General features: G+C 47.4%; 1 protein-coding gene across 1 annotated transcript in view; it reads right to left on the reverse strand.

Moving 5' to 3' along the window:
* BAK1 (BCL2 antagonist/killer 1) overlaps window positions 1-14593 on the reverse strand; it is a 109437-nt gene extending 94844 nt beyond the window's left edge. The window contains exon 1 of the mRNA XM_075850607.1: window positions 14470-14593. The gene's annotated coding sequence lies outside the window, so the exon portion shown is untranslated. The remainder of the gene's footprint in view (window positions 1-14469) is intronic.
* Window positions 14594-19710: the final 5117 nt, after the last annotated feature.

Genomic DNA, 19710 nt, shown 5'->3' on the forward strand with positions numbered 1-19710 from the left:
GCCTGTGCAGAAAGGATTGAGCACAGCGTAACACACATCTATGGATTATTTTATTGTTTTTTTTTAACCCAATTATTATACCACCTGACTATGCCCCTGATGTACTCTGCCCGGTTTACATGTGCCCTCACATTATAAACGGAAACACCAGCAATATTCAAACAAATCTACTACCAAGCAAATCCACGCTACAAAAGCCATATGGTGTTCCCTACACTCTGAACCCTACAGTGTGCCCAAACAGCAGTTTACTTCCACATATATGGCATCGCTATACCCGGGAAAATCCTTTTAACAATTTTTTTGGGGGGTGTCTCCAGTGGCGCAAGCTGGGCACTACATATTTGCCACTGAAATAGCATATCTAGGGAAACATTTTAATTTTTACTTTGCACCATCCGCAGCGCAATAATTTATGGAAAAGACCTGTGTGGTGAAAATACTCACTACGCCCCTTAATAAATGCCTTGAGGGGTGCAGTTTCCAAAATGGGGTCACTTCTCAGGGTTTTTTTTTTATTATTTCACATCAGAGCTCTGCAATAGTGAACCAATACTTTGTAAATCGCCAAACTAGGCCTCAATTTTACATGGTACATTTTCACTCCTGAGCCCTGTCAAATGTCCAAGAAAAAAGAAGATTAGGGCCACATGTAGGGTGTTTCTAAAACCGGGAAACACAGATTAATAATTAGAGAGCTGTCTTGTTATGGTAGCACAAGCTGGGCACCACAGATTGGCACATCTATGGAAAAAATGCCATTTTCACTCTGCAACATCGAGTGCGCAGTAATTTCTGCAAAACACCTGCGGGGTTATCATGCTCACTACACCCCTAGGTGAATACCTTGAGGGGTGTCGTTTCCAAAATGTGGTCACATCTGGGGGGTTTACACTGCTTTGGTCCCACAGGGGCTTTGCAAATGTGACATAGCGCCCAGAAACCAATCCAGTAAAATCTGCACTATAAAAGCCAAATGGCACTCCTTCCCTTCTGAGCCCTACTGTGTGCCCAAAAAGCAGTTTATTACCAGATGTAGGGTATTGCCGTACTCGGGAGAAACTGCTTAACAAATTTTGCAGTGCTTTTTCTCCTTTAGTCTTTGTGGAAATGAAAAATAGCTAAACCTACATTTTCTTTGAAAAAATGTAGAGATTTTAATTATTACGGCCTAATTCCAATAATTTCTGCAAAAAACCTGTGGGGTCAAAACGCTCACTATACCCCTAGATAATTTTCTCAATGGGTGTAGTTTCCAAAATGGGGTCACTTGTGGGGGTGTTTCCACTGTTTTGTCACCTCAGGGCCTTTACAATTGCGACATGGCCTCCGCAAACCAATCCTGCTAAATTTGAGCACGAAAATCCAAAGAGCGCGCTTTCCCTTCTGAGCCCTGCCGTGCGTCCAAACAGCCGTTTATGACCACATGTGGGGTATTGTTTTACTCGGGAGAAATTGCTTTACTAATTTTGCAGTATTTTTTTCCTTTAGTCCTTGTGGAAATGAAAAAAAAATAGCTAAACCTACATTTTCTTTGAAAAAAACGTAAGATTTTCATTTTTATGGCCTACTTCCAATAATTTCTGCAATAAACCCGTGGGGTCAAAATGCTCACTATACCCCTAGATAATTTCCTTGAAGTGTGTAGTTTCCCAAATGGGGTAACTTTTGGGGGATTTCCACTGTTTTGGCACCGCAAGAGCCCTTCAAACCTGACATGGTGCCTAAAATATATTAAAAAGAAGGCCCCAAAATCCTCTAGGTGCTCTATTTTTCTGAGGCCTGTGCTTCAGTCTATTACCACACTAGGGCATGTGGGATATTTTCTAAATCTGCAGAACCTGGGCAATAAATATTGAGTTGCGTTTCTCTGGTAAAAGCTTCTGTGATAGTGCGTGTGAACATACCCTATTTACGGACACAATTCAGGCGTTTTACGCCTGGAATTACGACCGAAAATTGTGCTTGAAAGCGTCGGCAAACATCTGCCCATTCATTTGAATGGGTTTTACGATGTACTGTGCAGACGGTCATTTTTTTTACGCGCCGCTTTCAAAAGACGGCGCGTAAAAAAGATGCCCGCGTCAAAGAAGTGCATGTCACTTCTTGGGATGTAATTGGAGCCGTTTTACATTGACTCCATAGAAAAACAGCTCCAATTATGTCCGTAATGGACGCTGCGAAAAACGCCTGCACATGCCATTATGGCTGAAATTCAGGAGCTGTTTTCGCCTGAAAACAGCTCCGTAATTTCAGGCGTAACGTACGTGCACGTGTGAACATACCCTTCCAAAAAGATGGATTAAAAATGAATTTCTACAAGAAGAAATGAAATTTGTAAAACTTTCTAAATGATGTTTTGAATACTTTGAGGGGTGAAGACTTATTGGGGGTTTCTCTTAGGTAGGGCCCTCAAAGCCACTTCACAACTGAACTGGCCCCTGTAAAAATAGCCTTTTGACATTTGCTGCTAAAGTTCTAAGCCTTGTAAAGTCCTAGAAAAATAAAAAGATGTTCAAAAAACGATGACAACATAAAGTAGACATATGGGGAATGTTAATTAGTAACTATTTTATGTGGTATAACTGCCTGTCTTACAAGCAGATACATTTAAATTTTGAAAAATGCTAATTTTTGAAATTTTTCGCTAAATGTTGGTGTTTTTCACAATTAAATACTGAATGTATCGAGCAAATTTCAATGTGTCACGAGAAAACAATCTCAGAATCGTTTGGATAGGTAAAAGCATTCCGAAGTTATTTCCACATAAATTGAAACATGTCAGATTTGAAAAATGAGGCTCTGTCAGGAAGGTCAAAAGTGGCCAAATAGGGAAGGGGTTAATAAACCAATGTTTTACCTTTTCAGATACAGCTTTTATGTATCCCGGATACATAGAAGCTCTATCTTGCGCTCAAACCCAAATCCGACAGGTCAGCAGGACTGACGGCTTCAGTGACAGCGGGTCCTGCGTGATCCAGCTATAATCGATCACATCTAAGCGATGAACTTAGATGTGATCGAGAACAGGTGGATCCTGTGGGTCTCTCACCCGCTATCACAAAAGCCTACAGTCCAGCTGACCAGACATATTCGTTTTTGAGTGCAAAATACAGCTGCTATGTAAACCAATTAAAGTTGCTTAAAACACCATAATACATTGATTTATTTTTTATAAAAAAAAAAAAAATTGTTCAAAGGTTTACATAGCCTATAAGTTGAGTATACAATTTAGCTGTTTTGTTCGGCCATTATTCTTCCCAACTCCACTATAAACACATTTTGTCCATGACCTGCCTAGGTAGAGTCGTGTGTTAACCTTAAACCATACTATCCCCCACCCCCATTTAGTAACGACACATGACACCGAGGTTGGATGTGAAATGGCCACAGCAGCCGTTTATTAATTTCACAGTTTTATAAAAACAATTTAAATCCGAAACATTCGGATAACTAGTTAGGAATCCACCAGAGAATTCCTCCTAATAATTCACATGACCCAACATGGGTCAGAATCATAAATAACAATTAAACGTTAACATTAACCCGAGCAGAGGAAGTCCTTGAAGCCCCTTCAGATGTTCCTTTCAAGAACACACCGAATTAGCCATCTGCAAACCACTAATTACCTCCAGCCGTAAACCAGCTCGGAAGCACCGTTCACCTCTGCAGATGGCTCAAACCACTAGAAGTCCACTTCAAGGGGATAACACCCGATGAAGCCCTCAAGTGATATACCGACCACTAGAAGTCCACTTCAAAGGGATAACACCCGATGAAGCCTTCAAGTGACATACCTTCTACCAGAAGACCACTTCAAAGGGATAACACCCGATGAAGTCTTCAACCATGTACCTTTTTTGGGGGACGCATACCCCCGATGCGACCCCCCCACCATTTTGTACTGACTGGCCTCAAGGACTCCCCCCGCCAGCTGCCATGACAACAGAACCTACTCCGGAAAAAAGAAAAACATGTTAAATAAGCACACAAAATAAAACACAACGATCATAGACAGACGTACATAAGACCTAAGGAGTAACAAAACAAGGGTGGGAGGGTGGGAGCTTTGCTTACTGTGTGTTACTCCTCCCGCTGCTTCCGGCTCAATGCCGAGAAACAGCGGGAAGCGCAGTAACGGCCCCCCCCGCCCCCCTTAACTCCTCCCCGTCCCTCCTTCAGCTCCTTCAACTTTCCCTCACCTCGTAACATTAACCCTTTCCCTACCAGGACGGTCATGTCGGCTTCCCTTAAGCCTGCAGCTGCGTCCAGCCTCTTCTTGACCTGCCTAGGTAGAGTCGTGTGTTAACCTTAAACCATACTATCCCCCACCCCCATTTAGTAACGACACATGACACCGAGGTTGGATGTGAAATGGCCACAGCAGCCGTTTATTAATTTCACAGTTTTATAAAAACAATTTAAATCCGAAACATTCGGATAACTAGTTAGGAATCCACCAGAGAATTCCTCCTAATAATTCACATGACCCAACATGGGTCAGAATCATAAATAACAATTAAACGTTAACATTAACCCGAGCAGAGGAAGTCCTTGAAGCCCCTTCAGATGTTCCTTTCAAGAACACACCGAATTAGCCATCTGCAAACCACTAATTACCTCCAGCCGTAAACCAGCTCGGAAGCACCGTTCACCTCTGCAGATGGCTCCAACCACTAGAAGTCCACTTCAAAGGGATAACACCCGATGAAGCCCTCAAGTGATATACCGACCACTAGAAGTCCACTTCAAAGGGATAACACCCGATGAAGCCTTCAAGTGACATACCTTCTACCAGAAGACCACTTCAAAGGGATAACACCCGATGAAGTCTTCAACCATGTACCTTTTTTGGGGGACGCATACCCCCGATGCGACCCCCCCACCATTTTGTACTGACTGGCCTCAAGGACTCCCCCCGCCAGCTGCCATGACAACAGAACCTACTCCGGAAAAAAGAAAAACATGTTAAATAAGCACACAAAATAAAACACAACGATCATAGACAGACGTACATAAGACCTAAGGAGTAACAAAACAAGGGTGGGAGGGTGGGAGCTTTGCTTACTGTGTGTTACTCCTCCCGCTGCTTCCGGCTCAATGCCGAGAAACAGCGGGAAGCGCAGTAACGCCCCCCCCCGCCCCCCTTAACTCCTCCCCGTCCCTCCTTCAGCTCCTTCAACTTTCCCTCACCTCGTAACATTAACCCTTTCCCTACCAGGACGGTCATGTCGGCTTCCCTTAAGCCTGCAGCTGCGTCCAGCCTCTTCTTGACCTGCCTAGGTAGAGTCGTGTGTTAACCTTAAACCATACTATCCCCCACCCCCATTTAGTAACGACACATGACACCGAGGTTGGATGTGAAATGGCCACAGCAGCCGTTTATTAATTTCACAGTTTTATAAAAACAATTTAAATCCGAAACATTCGGATAACTAGTTAGGAATCCACCAGAGAATTCCTCCTAATAATTCACATGACCCAACATGGGTCAGAATCATAAATAACAATTAAACGTTAACATTAACCCGAGCAGAGGAAGTCCTTGAAGCCCCTTCAGATGTTCCTTTCAAGAACACACCGAATTAGCCATCTGCAAACCACTAATTACCTCCAGCCGTAAACCAGCTCGGAAGCACCGTTCACCTCTGCAGATGGCTCCAACCACTAGAAGTCCACTTCAAAGGGATAACACCCGATGAAGCCCTCAAGTGATATACCGACCACTAGAAGTCCACTTCAAAGGGATAACACCCGATGAAGCCTTCAAGTGACATACCTTCTACCAGAAGACCACTTCAAAGGGATAACACCCGATGAAGTCTTCAACCATGTACCTTTTTTGGGGGACGCATACCCCCGATGCGACCCCCCCACCATTTTGTACTGACTGGCCTCAAGGACTCCCCCCGCCACCGCGAAACAGGCCTTGACCACCTTAAGCCTGTGAGTTCCTCCACACCACCACCGCCCTTTCTATGCCTTCTGCTATAGCCAAGCTCCAAATATCAATGCCAACCTCGGTCAGATGAACCCCGTCACTCCTCCAGAAATTCCCCAATCCTGACTCCAAATCCCTATGCCTCACGCAAATGCCCCCGTTCTTCGCCACAAAACGGGACACCGCCCGGTTAACTTTTATCCGAGCCTTATTGACTCTCTCCACCGATCTAGCTAACCGCCAATGCTTCCTTGGGACTATGTCCGACCACACTACCACCAACTTGGGATAAGATACCCACAAACACAACAAATCATGTTTGATATCCCGCACCAACTCACGAAAAGGGCGGACTCCTAAGTCATTCCCACCCACGTGCAACACTAAAACCTCCGGAACCCTATCAAGCCGCACATATGTCTGGAATTCCGCCAACACCCTGTTCCACGACATACCTCTAAACCCCAGCCAATGCACAACCGCATCCTGTCGCGGAATGCGCAACTGGCGACCATCCGGGCGGACGTCCGCCCTCAAAGCCCCCCAGTGCACGTACGAATGACCCATCAACCACACCAGACAAGGAGGCGAATCTGAAACGGAAAACACAGTTAGGCACCACCATATAACATTTGCAAGCATAAACAACAAAATTACAACATATGGGGGCGGACATAGGACTTAAACCTTTTAGACTCCCAACGACCAATACGCCTCACCCCCTCATCATCCAACCCCCAGCGCCCTGCTTCCGTTGCTGCGCCAATCCGGAAGGAATGAGATGAATATGAGCCTGCCGCAACCCCAACCGCCGTCAAACATTTTTTAAAAACAGCTCCAAACTGAAACCTGGACAAGAACGACCCGTCCACATGACGTAACAAAGGCAAATCTGGAGACCCCCTGTTTTTTGTAAAACCCCGCATGCACTCTACTGGGCACATGACCGACCCCGGGAGAGCGAACAAAACTATCAGTTTTCCCTTCCCTAATTGGTCAGTTTTTGATCTACGCAACCATACCTCCAACCGATCTGCAAAGCAAACGACACCGGCCTTCTACTATCCGCCTCCACCCTACCTCTGCGCAACCCCTTCAAAGCCTGCGATACCAGAAATTCCTTCGATACATCCCGCAAGCCCCGCAACTTTAAGCCCAAACGCCACCGCGGATATAAACCGGTTCACCTTCGCTACTGAAAACCCCCCCTCCCAGGCATCCCCTAACCAATACAAAAGTGCCACCAACCTGTCTCTATCCGTATTGACATCACCCAACTCTCTTACCCACTCCTCCCACTGCCTCCAACAAGCAGCATAAGCCCTCCACGTCGTGCGCGCCAAAGACCTTTGTAACAGCTGCTCTACGGGACCGATACCAGATCCCATAGATGATCCGGACAAGCCAAACCGAGACGTTCCGCTCCCGGGGCCAATTGCCGAAACCGGTCCCACTGCGAGCGAGAAAGAGCATCAGCAACACAATTCCGTACACCCGGGACATGCACCGCCACCACCCACGCGTTCAACGACAAACACACCAACACTAAATGTCGCAACAATTGAACTACAGGAGGAGAGGACGCCGTGATGTTATTAATGGCAAGCACCACCCCCATGTTGTCGCAGTAAAAACGGACCTTCTTATCCCTGAGCCTGTCCCCCCAAATGGTAGCCGCCACCACGATGGGAAACAGCTCGAGCAGGGCCAGATTCCGCGTCAATCCACTGGACACCCAGCTAGCCGGCCATTGACCTGCGCACCACGGACCTCCCCCGTAAGCTCCAAAGCCACCCGCCCCAGCCGCATCCGTGAAAATATTCAGATCACTCGTATCCTGCGCTGGGGCCATCCATAGCGAGCGACCATTGTACTGGCCCAAGAAGTCATCCCAAACCTGAAGATCAGCTCGGTGCTCCTCCTTGAGCCTCACAAAATGATGCGGCGCCCGCACTCCCGCCGTTGCCGCCGCCAACCTTCTACCAAACACCCTCCCCATCGGCATAATCCGGCAGGCGAAATTCAACTTCCCCAGCAGCGACTGAAGCTCCCTCAGCGACATTTTCTTCCTTCTACAAGCCCGTCGCACCTCCAGCCTCAAAGCACCCAACTTATCCGCCGGGAGCCGACACTCCATTGCCACCGAGTCAATTTCGATTCCCAAGAAACAAATCGTCGCTACCGGGCCCTCCGTTTTTTCCGGCGCCAAAGGGATCCCAAAATCCCTCGCCACCTTCTGCAGGGCATGAAGCAAGTTACCGCAAACCGGCGAACCCCCCGGGCCAACGCACAAAAAATCATCTAAGTAATGGATCAACGAATCGACCCCGGATACTCCCCTCGTTACCCACTCCACGAAGCTACTAAACGCCTCGAAGTATGCACAAGAAAGAGAACACCCCATCGGAAGGCACCGATCCACGTAAAAGGCCCCATTCCAAAAACAACCCAACAGCCGTTGGCTTTCTGGATGCACCGGCAACAACCTGAACGCCGCCTCGATGTCGGTTTTTGCTAGCAGCGCCCCCGGACCCGCAGCCCGCACTAACCCCACCGCCTTATCGAATGAGGTATAAACTACGGAACACAACTCGTGATCAATCCCGTCATTTACCGACGAACCTTTGGGATACGATAAATGTTGAATCAAACGAAACTTTCCGGGCTCGCGTTTAGGGACAATACCCAAAGGGGACACAACTAAATCTTTCACCGGCGACTCCACAAATGGCCCCGACATGCGCCCCAACGAAACTTCTTTTAACAACTTTTCCGACACGACTTCCGCATGCAAGTAAGCCGATTTTAAATTTCTCCGCGTAACCGGAACCTCATAAGGAGGCGGAGGAATAACAAAACCAACACTAAACCCTTCATAAAGCAACTTAGCTGCCGCCCTATCCGGATACTCATTTAGATAAGGGGCCATCCTTTCCACCCTCACCGGCGACACCCCCTTGACCAGCCCCCTGCTGGTTCCCGGACCTCTTTTTTCGCAGACATTTTGCCGCCCCGTGTGATGCACCATTACACTCGGAGCACACGTGCTTGAACTTGCACGTGGCCCCAAACTTGCACTGGCCTTCCTTGAATTGCCAGCAAAACCCCGCCTTTCCCCCGCCGCTTGGTCCACTCTGACTAGACTGGCCTCCCTGGCCACCGCTCCCGGGAAAGGGCTGCCTAACCGGAGCCGTAACCCGTAACCAGAGAGCAATATCCTTCTGGTCCCACCGAATCGCCGGCCGAACCGCCTTCCGCTGACGGAATTGCTCATCATATCGCAGCCACGCCTGACCCCCATACGCCCTATGAGCCTCCCCAATAGCATCAAAATAACAAAATAACGCCGAACAATTTTCCGGCGCCTTTTCCCCTATCACACTAGCCAATATGGCGAACGCCTGCGACCAATTAACGAACGTCTGCGGGATAAGCCTATACCGCCGCCGTTCCTCCTCGTCCTTTTTACTCTCATCCCGCTTGCTCTTATCCAAATTGAATTTAGCCAGCGGCAAGAGAGAAAAAATTTCAACATATTCATCTTTCCAGATCCGATCACGCACCTCCTGCTTTAAATGCGCCCCCAACGGACCCTCAAAACAAACATACACCTCCCCCCGAGCACGATCGTCCATGCGCACTCGATCGCCGTCCTTCTGTGCCTCAGTCTGCACCGACACCGCGACCGCCTCTCTAACCGCCACCACAGGACGCGCCTGCAACGATCCCACGTCCCTGGGGCCTTCCCAAACTACCGCAGGGGACACTTCCGTTACTACCGGCGCCGCGGCCCTATCCAGGCGCCCCACCAGCTCCCGTAAGCAACCCACTAACTCTGCCATACCCGCTCCGTCGCGTCCGCCCGCGCCACTACCGGCCCCCGATGCTATGCTAGCAGCCCCCCCGCCGACACCCGACATAAAAATCGCTGGATAAGACAATAATGGAGTTATACACTCACCGGGCTGCACAGGCGCTGTGTTCCCGTCAGCCGGACCATCCTGACCTCGACGATAGACGTCCAGTTCACCTTCCTCCAGTTCTTCTCTCGCCGACGACTGTCCCTCCCAACGACATCTTCGAAAAGGGGATGAGGACGCGCTGACCGATGGGCCGGCAACCTGCCGCCCGACCGCCGGGACCCAGACTTCCGACCGGACCTGTTGCCTCGACGTCGCTGCAGATCTAGTCGTCCGTCTAGACGATCCTGACGAAGCCTGCCCCCTGGCCGGAACATCACCATGCGGGGCGGCCGTACCTTGCTCTCGACATCTTCCATCTGATGGGGGAGGGGTGACAGGGAGCCCAGCCTGCGACTCCCTGCTTACCGCCGGACCCCGTCGCGGCCTGGGATTCCTGCCAGGACGCAGGGCCTGGGAAGGGGCGGTCCTCCCAGCTGCCTGGCCTGCAGCGTCCGGGATCGGGCTCCCTCTGCGACGCCGTGTCCGCGGGACTACCTCCGGACTAAGGCGCTCTGGAGGTCGGGACCGCCGAGAGGGACGGGTCGACACAGCCTGCATCGCCGTCACCCCTGCCACCGCTCTCTGCCTGCCCAGCGCAGGAGCGGTTGTTGCCGACTCCCCCCCCGCCGCCATAGCCATGCTCGTAGGGGGGCCGGGGGAGGGGAGCCTGTCCCTTGCAACAGACCCCGAACGCCGTGCCCGACGTGGCGAAACGGCGTCCGGGATCCGCGTTAATGCAGCCACGGTCTCCTCCAGCCATCCGGGACCGTGGTGCACAGCAGCGGCGCGCAGCCGCTCTAAAATCAGGGCCTCTGCCATCACTAAAAAACCGGGCAACGGGGAGCTTTGCTTACTGTGTGTTACTCCTCCCGCTGCTTCCGGCTCAATGCCGAGAAACAGCGGGAAGCGCAGTAACGGCCCCCCCCGCCCCCCTTAACTCCTCCCCGTCCCTCCTTCAGCTCCTTCAACTTTCCCTCACCTCGTAACATTAACCCTTTCCCTACCAGGACGGTCATGTCGGCTTCCCTTAAGCCTGCAGCTGCGTCCAGCCTCTTCTGTCTGGGGCTCATTTCCTGAATGAATTAAGGACTGGGCATGTTAAAAGTAAGGAATCCCCCATACAAATTAGTCAGTCAATCCCATCTAAGGCCTGATTTACACGAGCGTGTGCATTTTGCGCACGCAAAAAACGCGGCGTTTTGCGTGCGCAAAATGCACTTAACAGCTGCGTGTGTCATCAGTGTATGATGCGCGGTTGCGTGATTTTCGCGCAGCCGCCATCATTATGACACTCCGTTTGGATGTTTGTAAACAGAAAAGCACGTGGTGCTTTTCTGTTTACATTCAGAGTTTGACAGCTGATGTGCGAATCAATGCTTCCGTGCCACCTGCGTGGTTTTCACGCACCCATTGACTTCAATGCGCAAAACCCACGGACTGTCTGAACTGTCCCATAGAGTAATATAGGTGCGTACGACACGCGTGAAAAGCACGTGCGTATATTAGGCTCGTGTAAATGATGCCTAAATCAGAGAGTTTGAATGACTTCTAACAGTATGACCTACTTAGGAAACTGCAGAATTAAGTGTTTAACAATTTTGCAGAGCACAACTCAAGAACTTATATTTAGGCCTTATTCACACGCAGGGACCTATGTTAGTGAATGGGGCCGTTCAGACAGTCCGTGATTTTCACGCAGCGTATGTCCGCTGCGTAAAACTCACGACATGTCCTGTACTTGGCCGTTTTTCACGCATCACGCACCCATTGAAGTCAATGGGTGCGTGAAAATCGCGCACGGCACACGGAAGCACTTCCGTGTGTCGCGCATGATTCGCGGAACAGTAGATAAAGAAATGAACGAAAAAATGAATTTTATTTTAAAAATTTATTTTTCTAAGCTTCAAAACCACGTGTTATAAGCATGTCATATGCGTGAAAATCACGCAGCCCCGCAGCAAACACTGATGACACACGGAACTGCAATGCGCAAAAAACGTAGCGTTTTTTTGCGCGCGCAAAATGCACACATTCGTGTGAATAAGGCTTTACTGGTGACGGCTCATGCACATGGCAATGCTGTGTATACGAACGCTGTATGGAGGTCCCGCCTAATGCAGATTCTGTGAAGCCCCATATTGTGTCTTATAAGTAATACTTCTACGAGAGACTACCTCTATAATTTGGCATGCAATGGAGTAGGCCATTTCTTTTTCACGTATTGATACAGAATCTATGAGAGGAAAACCTGAAGGCTACAGTATGGGCTTCCAGAATTCTTCTGCTTTCCTACAAGGACAATACATCATGCCACTCTCTGGAGGTCAATTATGATGACTGCAATTTATATACAAACTAATGCATTTACATTTAATTATATTTTTTTCTTTTAAAATAAGAGAAGAGAAACGTAGGGGAACATACAGTGTTTAAAAAAAAAATAGGCATTTTTTGAATGTAGCACATTTTTGATACAGTGCAGTCAAATACAGTATCCGTTATGCCATAATCTATCGTTTACTGAATTGTTACCTGACAGCGACAACAACTGGAAATCACCCTTGTAAGATTCTAAAAGGAAGTGGTCTGGAATGGAATGTGTGTGAGCAAGACCAAGTATACAGCCAGAGAAGGAGAACGCCAACAAACTGGAGAGGAAATGTCTCACCGGGGAGCACAATCTAAACCAACCACCCTGCACCATCCCCAGTAATATCAGATCCATTAGTTATTGCCAAGTTCACCTTCATTTACCCTTCCATCCTTCACATTTTTTATTGAATGTACAGATGTAGCCATCTTTATCTTGACTCTGATAACTTGCTGCAGCGTGATATCACACAACAAAAGCCATTGAAAAAGTTGAGATAAGAGATCCAGCCACTGTTTATTTAACGTGTTAAAAGTCAAGGTAAACACGGCTACATCTGTATACTAAACCTAAGGCCTCATTTACACGAGCGTAATATACGCGCGTGCGACGCGCGTGCTTTTCACGCGTGTCGTACGCACCTATATTACTCTATGGGGCAGTGCAGACGATGCGTGAATTTTGCGCAGCGCGAGTGCGTTGCGTAAAACTCACGACATGTTCTATAATCGTGCGTTTTTCGCGCATCACACACCCATTGAAGTCAATGGGTGCGTGAAAACCACCGTGCGAACTGCGTGATTCGCACAAGAGCTGTCAAACTGAATGTAAACAGAAAAGCACCACGTGCTTTTCTGTTTACAAACATCCGAACATGAGCGAACGGAACTTTACCGGGTTCGGCCGAACTCGTTTTGACCGAACCCGGCAGGAGACAGTCACTGTGCATGGTGCTGAAAGAGTTAAACTGGTTCAGCACCCTGGACAGTGACTTCCGATTCTAATATATGTGAACGTGTAAAAAAAAAAAGTTCTGACCGATAACTCCCGGCTTCTTCCTCCAGGCTGACCTCCCGGGATGACAATTCAGTCCAAGTGACAGCTGCAGCTAATCACAAGCCAAGCACAGGCTGCAGCGGTCACATGGACTGCCGCGTCATCCAGGGAGGTGGGGCCAGATGTCAAGAGAGGCGCATCACCAAGGACGCGTCACCAAGGACGCGTCACCAAGGCAACGGCCGGGAAGTTCTCGGTAAGTACGAACCTCTTTTTTTTTTAAACAGGTTACTCGATATGGTGATCGGAATGCACTGTCGAGGGTGCTGAAAGAGTTACTGCCGATCAGTTAACTCTTTCAGCACCATGGACAGTGACTGACGTCGACTAGCCTCATCTCTATGATGGCGGCTGCGCGAAAATCACGCAGCCGCGCATCATACACGGATGACACACGGAGCTGTCAAGTGCCTTTTGCGCATGCAAAACGCTGCGTTTTTTGCGCGCGCAAAACGCACACGCTCGTGTAAATAAGGCCTAAAAGTATATACATTTAATAAAAAAAGAAAAGCTAGTATGAATCACACCTTTGATTATTTGTCATTTCACTTGTTAGTTGCTTCTCCCATTGTAAAGCGCTGTGGAATATGTTGGCACTAAATAATCAAATATTAATATTATGATTGGGGCAGAAATTTTTCTAGTCTTCCTGTCAGTGACATAGTTATAATAACCTTTAAGTTTAGTGTCTCTTTACGTATTTACAAATGCAACAGCCAAAGATTTTCATTACTGTAAATGTTTTCCAAGAAAAGAATACGTGTCCATACTAATGCAGAAGCATATTTGAAATATTTCTCCAAGTAAACGGAGAGAGTCCATAATCCTGAGAAGTCCCTACCCTTGGCCACACTCATTACACTTATCAGTATCAATAACTATTAATCCGATCTGGAGGCGCTGTCGTTACTATAGTCATTGCATACTTGTAGGTTGCCACCAGCAATTGTGCTGTATGCAGATGTCTCCTGTTACACCGCAGCTGTATAAGCTTGTACTGGAAGTCATTCACATGTTGCAGTAATACACTCTACGGATATATAGGAAACCTCTACAGAAAGGAGCGGATCACTTTACAAGTTTCATTCGGATCACAAGACCACTGACACTTGTCCACATATTAAGCCCAAGTCACTCACCCTGAGGGTCCTTCCCTCCTTCCACTGGGCTGGCTGCTGGCACTAAGGCAGAAGGCAGAGTCTTGTAGATCTAGCTGTGACTCCTTCCTGGAGGATGGATAAGGGCTGGGCCCAGAATTAACTAGTTCAGGTCAGTGTCAGTGTGACAGCTGTACAGCTAGGAGTTTCTCTTACTGGAAATGGAACCTGTTTTCAGTCAATACCCTACTGCTGAAACATACTATGATCAGCACAGAAAGTGAAACAATAAAGTGACACAACAAAAGCATGACGGGAAGTCTGAACTAGACTTTGTAAACCTTTCAGCACATTTTAAAAAAAACAACGTATTAGAAGATTTTAATATCTTGCGCTGAAACCCGAATCCGTTAGGTCAGCTGGATTGACGCCTTCCGTGAGGGTATGTTCACACGCAGTTTTCAAACGTAATTCGGGCGTTTTACGCCTCGAATTACGCCTGAAAAAACGGCTCTATTACACCTACAAACATCTGCCTACGGTTTTCAATGGGTTTTACGGTGTTCTGTTCCCACAAGATGTTATTTTACGCGTCGCTGTCAAAATACGGCGTGTAAAAAGACGCCCGCGAAAAAGAAGTGCATGTCACTTCTTGGGACGTTTTTGGAGCCGTTTTTCATTGACTCCATTGAAAAACAGCTCCAATAACGTCCGTAAAATACGCCGCGAAAAACGTGAGTTGCTACAAAAACGTCTGAAAATCAGGAGCTGTTTTCGCCTGAAAACAGCTTCGTATTTTCTGACGTTTTTTGCTAAGGCGTGTGAGCATACCCTAAGGGCTTATTTAGACGAACGTGTAAAACGTCCGTGCAACGCACGTGATTTTCACGCGTGTCGCACGGACCTATGTTAGTCTATGGGGCCGTGCAGACAGTCTGTGATTTTTGCGCAGCGTGAGTCCGTTGCGTAAAACTCACGACATGTCCTATATTTCTGCGTTGTTCGCGCATCACGCACCCATTGAAGTCAATGGGTGCGTTAAAATCACGCGCACCACACGGATGCACTTCCGTGGGATGCGCGTGATTCGCACAACAGCAGTCAAAAGTATGTTTGCAAACAGAAAAGCACCACGTGCTTTTCAGTTTACAAACATCCAAACGGAGTGTCATAATGATGGCGGCTGCGCGAAAATCACGCATCCTATGTGATGACACACAGAGCTGTTAAGTGCCTTTTGCGCACGCAAAACACTGCGTTTTTTGCGTGCGCAAAACGCACACGCTCGTGTAAATCCTCCCAAACAGTCATAAAGTTAGACGTGATCGATAACAGGTGAATCCTACGTGTCACAGACACGCATGAACCGCATTCAGCGAATCCGTCAGTCCCGCTGACCTGACAGATTTGGGTTTGAGCGCAAGATACAGCTTAAATTTATCCAGGATACAAAGAAGCTATATCTGAAAAAGTAAAATATTTTTTTAATAAAAAAAACAATTAAAAAGTTGTCTAAAAACCTCTAATATGTTGTTTTGTAAAAAATAAATAATAAAATGTGCTCAAAATTTAGGCAAGTCAGGCCTGGGGACAATGGTGTGTAAAATGGCATCTGCCTGCACCCTGCACTAAGCACTGTATGCTGCCATGAAGTGGATAAACACATATTCCATGTAAATAGATGCCTTATTTAATGGTAGATTAATTTAGATTAATGCACAGTTACATTCTCAAAATGAATAGGTTATTTTTATCACGGAAAGTTATGGCATATCACTTTCAGATCCATTGGGGTCTGACTGCAGCCACGTCACTGTTTGGCTGGGTTCACACGAGCATGTTATGTCCGTAATGGACGGGACGTATTTCGGCCGCAAGTCCCGGACCGAACACAGTGCAGGGAGCCGGGCTCCTAGCATCATAGTTATGTACGATGCTAGGAGTCCCTGCCTCTCCATGGAACTACTGTTCCGTATTGAAAACATGATTACAGTACGGGACAGTTGTCCTGCAGCGAGGCAGGGACTCCTAGCATCGTACATAACTGATGCTAGGAGCCCGGCTACCTGCAGTGTGTTCGGTCCGGGACTTGCGGCCGAAATACGTTCCGTCCATTACGGACATAACATGCTCGTGTGAACCCAGCCTTTTCCCTGCAAATTGGTGCTCCCGGCCATGCTGTGTGCAGAAAAGTGTAGCATGGAACCATTCAAGTGAGTAAGTGATATGCCATCACTTACTGTGATGGGCATAACCTTTTTGGGTCCATTCAGACATTGTCGTTGAGGAGCGGTTAAAACCACGTTTTAAAAAACACTACTGCATAAAAAAAACATACCAAATTACGGTAAAAACACATGCGGCTTTTGGATGCGTTTTTTCTATACAGTTTTAACCGCACCTCAACCACCACGTCTAAATAGTTTATGTCTTTGTGATGTTTTCATTTATTTGCACCATGTTTTGTTTGCAAAAAGAATACTTTATTATTGTACAACACTTCTGAATTGAAGACATTGTCCATTTTTCCTTTTTATTCTTTGATCGACTAACTTAGTCTAGGTTCACTTCGCATTCGGCGATTACGATCGGCCGTTTCAATCAAAATGGTCTGCCGAACATATGCCCCAGACATATGCAACTGTGTTCCTATACAGTTGCATACATCTACCATTGACTGTTAGGGTATGTTCACACGTAGTCAACAAAAACGTCTGAAAATCCAGAGCTGTTTTCAAGGGAAAACAGACCCTGCTTTTCAGACGTTTTTTTACCAACTCGCATTTTTCGCGGAGTTTTCACGCCGCTTTCGCGGCGTTTTTTACGTCCGTTTTTGGAGCTGTTTTCATTGTAGTCTATGAGAAAACAGCTCCAAAAACGTCCAAAGAAGTGTCCTGCACTTCTTTTGATGAGGCTGTATTTTTACTCGTCGTCGTTTGACAGCTGTCAAACGACGACGCGTAAATAACAGGTCGTCTGCACAGTACGTCGGCAAACCCATTCAAATGAATGGGCAGATGTTTGCCGACGTATTGGAGCCGTATTTTCAGACGTAAAACGAGGCATAATACGCCTCGTATACGTCTGAAATTTGGCCGTGTGAACATACCCTTAGGGTATGTGCACACACACTAATTACGTCCGTGATTGACGGACGTATTTCGGCCGCAAGTCCCGGACCGAACACAGTGCAGGGAGCTGGGCTCCTAGCATCATAGTTATGTACGATGCTAGGAGTCTCTGCCTCGCTGCAGGACAACTGTCCCGTACTGTAATCATGTTTTCAGTACGGGACAGTAGTTCCACGGAGAGGCAGGGACTCCTAGCATCGTACATAAGTATGATGCTAGGAGCCCGGCTCCCTGCACTGAGTTCGGTCCGGAACTTGCGGCCGAAATACGTCCGTATATTACGGACGTAATTAGTGTGTGCACATACCCTTAAAATCGAGCTATAGCACAGGGTAACATTTTTTTTTTTTTTTTGCATACTGTTGTATTAAGAAGTGTACTTTTCAATACAATTGTGGCAAATTGTGGCATCATATTTTGGCATATGTTTGGCTATTGATATTGCCATATTTCTCGGCATATAAGACAAACATTCACTACTTTGTTTAAACAGGCATAGGCTGTCTGACAAATGTTGCACATGTTTAATAAGTTTGGTGTAACCTTATAACCGAAAAACTGTAAAGAAAACCAGCTAAAACAGAAGCTTTATAGTTTTTTTTACGTGTGTGTCTATTAAATTATATATCATGTGAAGAACTAAGGACACCCAATGTCAATTTTGCCGCAGGCAGAAGTAATTACAACTTCTGCCCCTCCCCCAGTGTCCTGTATAGGAGAAACTCCACAGGCTGTAAAAACATCAGCGGTCGGGCAGAGCTTGTATATAAAGGGTATGTGCACACACACTAATTACGTCCGTAATTTACGGACGTATTTCGGCCGCAAGTACCGGACCGAACATAGTGCAGGGAGCCGGGCTCCTAGCATCATAGTTATATACGATGCTAGGAGTCCCTGCCTCTCTGCAGGACAACTGTCCCGTACTGTAATCATGTTTTCAGTACGGGACAGTAGTTCCACGGAGAGGCAGGGGCTCCTAGCATCGTACATATGTATGATGCTAGGAGCCCGGCTCCCTGCACTGAGTTCGGTCCGGGACTTGCGGCCGAAATACGTCCGTCAATTACGGACGTAATTAGTGTGTGTGCACATACCCAAATAGTTTGTGTGTGTGTAGGGTGCTTGGCTGTAAATTCTGTGTAAGGGAGGGGAAATAAGTTATAAATTTTTGGTGGTGAGTTTTGCGTGTTACTTTGGTGTAAAGGATTGGGGCTTTTTACTACAGAAACAGGGTTGACAATTGTCCCTAAATATGCGCAGTCTTTTATATAAGGGAATTTTAGATAAGTGTCCAAATGCTTGTCAAGTTGTCATTTTTGCTGCACAATCCCACAAACAGTCAACGCAAGAGGTGGGGGTTTATGCTCACTTGAAAGAGGCACTTCTGCCCGTTTTGGGTGTGCTCCCTTCCTAGAACTGGAGCATGGCTTACAATGACTTGGGATTTAGGATTTAAAAGCATGTGGTCCGTAATAAGAAAATAGATGCGTCCATGATTTTTTTTTTTAAGCTGGGGTGTTTGTGTAGGCTATTGTGATGTTAATCATCTTCATTTTACAGTTTAGATCTGCTAATGTCTTCATATTAGCATTCTGATCTATAGACATACACTATTCATAGGGGCGGATTTAGGCATCATTTACACGAGCGTAATATACGCGCGTGCTTTTAACGCATGTCGTACGCACCTATATTAGGCTGTGGGGCAGTGCAGACAGTGCGTGAATTTTGTGCAGTGCGTTGCGTCAGGGGCGTAACTAGGAAAGACTGGGCCCCATAGCAAACTTTTGACTGGGGCCCCCCCTCCCCTGGGTGTCACACAACCCCCCCTTGTAGATAGTGCCTTTTTTACAGCCCCCCCTGTAGATAACGCCATACAGCCCCCTCTGTAGATAACGCCATACAGCCCCCTCTGTAGATGGCGCCATACAGTCCTTCCTGTAGATAACACCATACAGCCCCCTCTGTAGATATCTACAAAGGGGGCTGTATGGCGTTATCTACAGGGGGGGCTGTATGGCGTTATCTACAGGGGGGCTGTATATCGCCATCTACAGAGGGGGCTGTATGGCGGCATCTACAGAGGGGGCTGTATGGCGCCATCTACAGAGGGGGCTGTATGGCGCCATCTACAGAGGGGGCTGTATGG

The sequence above is a fragment of the Rhinoderma darwinii genome, chromosome 2 (genome assembly GCF_050947455.1).
Source record: "Rhinoderma darwinii isolate aRhiDar2 chromosome 2, aRhiDar2.hap1, whole genome shotgun sequence".
NCBI lineage: Eukaryota > Metazoa > Chordata > Amphibia > Anura > Rhinodermatidae > Rhinoderma > Rhinoderma darwinii.